Source organism: Petaurus breviceps, unplaced genomic scaffold (genome assembly GCF_028583685.1).
Source record: "Petaurus breviceps papuanus isolate PSGF00001 unplaced genomic scaffold, PetGlider_PUasm1.0 125, whole genome shotgun sequence".
NCBI classification, from domain to species: domain Eukaryota; kingdom Metazoa; phylum Chordata; class Mammalia; order Diprotodontia; family Petauridae; genus Petaurus; species Petaurus breviceps.
In genome coordinates, this window is record NW_027185653.1 from 974,490 (window position 1) to 978,416 (window position 3,927).

General features: G+C 39.6%; 1 long non-coding RNA gene across 1 annotated transcript in view; it reads right to left on the reverse strand.

The window, feature by feature from the left end:
* The window catches only part of LOC138163148 (uncharacterized), a 5,519-nt gene extending 4,619 nt beyond the window's left edge, over positions 1-900 (reverse strand). The window contains exon 1 of the long non-coding RNA XR_011168807.1: positions 654-900. This is a non-coding gene — a long non-coding RNA (uncharacterized lncRNA). The remainder of the gene's footprint in view (positions 1-653) is intronic.
* Positions 901-3,927: the final 3,027 nt, after the last annotated feature.

Consider the following 3,927-nt stretch of genomic DNA (forward strand, 5'->3'; position numbering starts at 1 on the left):
GGGAAACCAGAAGAAATGATGGAAGTGGCCAAATCATTTTAGGCTGTGTGTAAACATGCACCACCAAATAAACACGGCCTCGTCATGAAGAGACCGCAGCAGCTGTTCGCAGGGTGCGTGCGTCCCAGCTCCCCTATTAATATTCCTTGAAGGGACGCGCGTGTGTGCGTGTGTGTGTGTGTGTGTGCGTGTGTGTGTGTGTGCGTGTGTGTGTGCGTGTGCGTGTGTGCGTGTGTGTGTGCGCGTGTGTGTGCGCGCGCGTGTGTGTGTGCGTGCGTGTGTGTGCTTGTGTGTGTGCTTGTGTGTGTGTGCGCGTGTGTGTGCGTGTGTGTGCGTGTGTGTGTGCGTGCGTGTGCGTGTGTGTGTGCGTGTGTGTGTGTGCGTGTGTGTGTGTGTGTGTGGCTCTGCAGAAATAAGAAAACCAGGAGGGGACGCCAGCTGGGGAGGGCTAAGGCCCTGGAGCACAGTCCTAGCCCCCCAGGTGTCCTCGAAATCGCCGCCCTTAGCTGTCCATTCTAATGCAGCTTCTGGGTAAACTCGGGGCTCCCGAGAGCGCGCGGGGAGGGGGCGACCCTGGGTTAGAAAAGCCGGGAGTCAAACCTCCCCTGCGGCCCTTCGCAGCCACACCTCCGCTCAAGGCTTCCGCTCGGTACCTGTTTTCCTACAGCCTCTGGGTTTCCCGGTGCCAGGGCTGCTGCTCGCACACCCTCAGGATCGCCGTTCAACTCCCGAGTCTCCCCGACTTAGTGAGGGAAGGAAAGGCCCCCTCCGGAGCTGCTGCCGCCCGCCTGCAGAGAGGGCGGGGTGCGCAGGGGCTGGAATCGGGGGCTCCTTCCCGTGCCTACCGGGCGCAGAGCCGCGATCTTGCCCCGGGACGCCCGCCCCTTCTTTCCTCACTCATCACTTTGGCCTCTCCTTTCTCCTCTTCTCATCTCGCTGCGAACTCCCTGCCTTTACATGCATACATACATGTACACATATGTATGTATGTATGTATGACATGTGGAGAGGGAGCGAACACCTCTGTACTCCCACCTTTTGATTTTTGATCCCTTCTCTACCACTCTGCTTTTCTGTTTCTTGCTCCTCAAAAGAAGAAAACATCCGCTGATATTTTTCTTTTGAATTTTGTTAATAGCGTTGAGAGCCTAGTTCACAGGAACCTATCATTCAATTGAAGGAAAGCCTTGTTGGGTACTTTGCTGTGGGAAAACGCATTCTATTATTTTACACTTAAATTCATTTTCAATTTAGTATGATACACTGTACACCAGACTGTGTGACTTCAAACCTAGTGGAACTTAAAAGAGAAATTTCTTCAAAATTAAAAAGATAGTTATGTATATTGCGCCATTTATGTGAAGAATTCCCCGTTCTTTAAAGCTAACATTTTAGCAATGACCATCTTCCCCTTCCTGATGTCACAGCAGTTATAATGAGCGGAGGGAAACATAGATTTAGATTTAGACCGGAAGTGATCTTAGTGGTCATTTAATTGGGCCCCTTTATTTTGCAAATGAGACAATTGAGGCTCAGAGAGGTTAAGCGTTTGACCAAGATCAGAAAGAGAGAGATGGGATTTAAACCCACCTACTCAGATTCCAAAGCTTTCCACTGTACCCTGCTGCGAGGTGTTCATAAATATGTCATTCCTCTTTTCCGAATTGGTGTTTAGGTGCTTAACAAAGACTTGGTAAATTGACAAACACCCGAAATAGGCCTGCCTTCAAGACTTTTACAGTCTTAGGGGGAGAAAGCAATTAAAAAAAAAGTTTAACTGCTCTCAACAATGAAGCTGCCCCCTCTGAATATTAAAACAAGCCTGAAACATTCAGTAGGGAAAGATTATTACTGTGGCATGACATGACCACAGCCTAACAACTGCCTCCTAGTGACAGAGGCATTTGTCTCATTTTAATCCATTATTTTTCATTTTTTCTTGGAGTTTGAAATTTGCAGAAGGACTACGAAGAACTGAGGTCAAGGGGGGTGAAGTAGGCAACCATTTAGGGCACAACATTCTAGAAGGCACTATATGGCAGTTACTTTAAAATATTATATATATATATACATATTTTAATTAGTTTTTTAAAATTACAATAAAATTTCCAGATATAACCACCCCTTTTCTGGAATTGTAACAAAGAAAAGCAGTAAAGCAAAAAGAATTTATATATTGGTTGAATCTTACAATGTATGGAGCATTCTGCCCTTGTAGTCTCTCACCTCTCCAATGTAAGGAGGAAGGTATGTTTCATTATCTTTTCTCTAGGAACATTATTTAATTAATGAGTCAAATTTCATTTTTGTACTCTTTTATATATGTATATATATGCACATATTTTAATGTCTTTAAAGTCATGTTCTCAATATTTTTTAATAGACCTAGTCTCTTGTGTGGTAGTGAAGACTTAAAACTATATATACCATATACAAGGTTCAATCTCCAAATTTTGCCTAGGGAAAATAAATGAAGTTTCCTGGCTCTCAGTCGCAGTCCTAAAGCTTACTTGTGGTGGCAACTTACCAATTTGGCCTAACTTAAGTGAAGGTCCTTTTGTATTAGTGCAAAATATGAACTTAATACAATATCTTAACTAAACACAATTTTGTTTCCTCTGAGTACTTGCTGTAACCCCATCTAATTGAATAGAACTCTGCCTAATGATCTTCAATTAGCATATGAATTGTTTCTAGCTAAATTTAGGGTTCTTAACCTATTTTGTGTCTCCTAGAATCCCACAAAGCCCTTGGACCCTTCTCAGAATAATGTTTTCAGATGCATAAAATAAACTACATAGAATTACAGAGGAAATTAGTTATATTGAAATAGTTACCAAAATAGATTTTTGAAGAGTTCACAGACCACATAAATATTGCTTCTAAAGTACTTATATGTATGTGAAAAGTTTGTTCTTTTGTGTATTTTAAACATTCCTTTGCAATCTTCCATTTTGAATGAAAAAGCCATGTGATAAGCAAAAATAAATTTCTGTATGGCCTCTCTCACAATGGCCTCAAAATCTGAGTTATTGGTCAAAATTAATGAGATTTTACTGTACATTGCTAACATACATTCACAAAATGTGTAATACTTTTCAATCTCTCCATTTGTAAAAGTCCTTTATAAACAGATAAACAAATTCTGCCAGCTGAAGCATTTTAGTAAAAATACCAAGAAATTAAAAAACAAAAATGGGTCACGGAAAGGAGGGAAGAGTGAGGAAAATGGAAAGCCTGTTTTTTCTTATTTAACTTGTCAAACATTTTTCAGAACTTCTGAAGAATATGCTTTACTTTTTTCCTCTTTTATTACTTTTCAGACCTATAACTTTATCCTTTAAAGAAAAACAAATGAAAGGAATAGGTAGGCTAACTAATGCGATCCATGTTTTTTTTTTTTTCTGTGACCCTTCCAAAATGCAGACCTATGCGAAATTCAAAATTGAATGAGGAACTTAGAGATTGGGTAGTTTTCTAGCAAATAAACATTTTAAGATGTGATTCTTTAAAATGACTTTAAATTTTATGTGTTTAATAACATTTTGAAGCTAATACAGTTGGAAATTATCACCTGATATAGTGCATTAGAGGAAAATTGAGGAGCTTAGTTGTATGATTGGCAATGAACTGTTACTTTAATGTAAATCAAAAAATATTTTTAAAAATGGAAGAATAACATAAGCCTGAAGAAAAATATATAAACTATCCCTGCAAATCAGTTGAAAATCATTTACTTAAATCTATTCATTCCCCAATTAATAAGTAGGCAGGTTAGGTAAAGAAAAAAATTTCTTTAAAAAAAGGACTAAAAATGATCAATTAAGTAACTGATCAAGCTTTCTTATCATCAGAAAAATTCAACAGAGAAACTTCTCTTATTAAAAGTAAGGAAGATAGTCATTTTGAACTCTTCCTTTTTCCTTT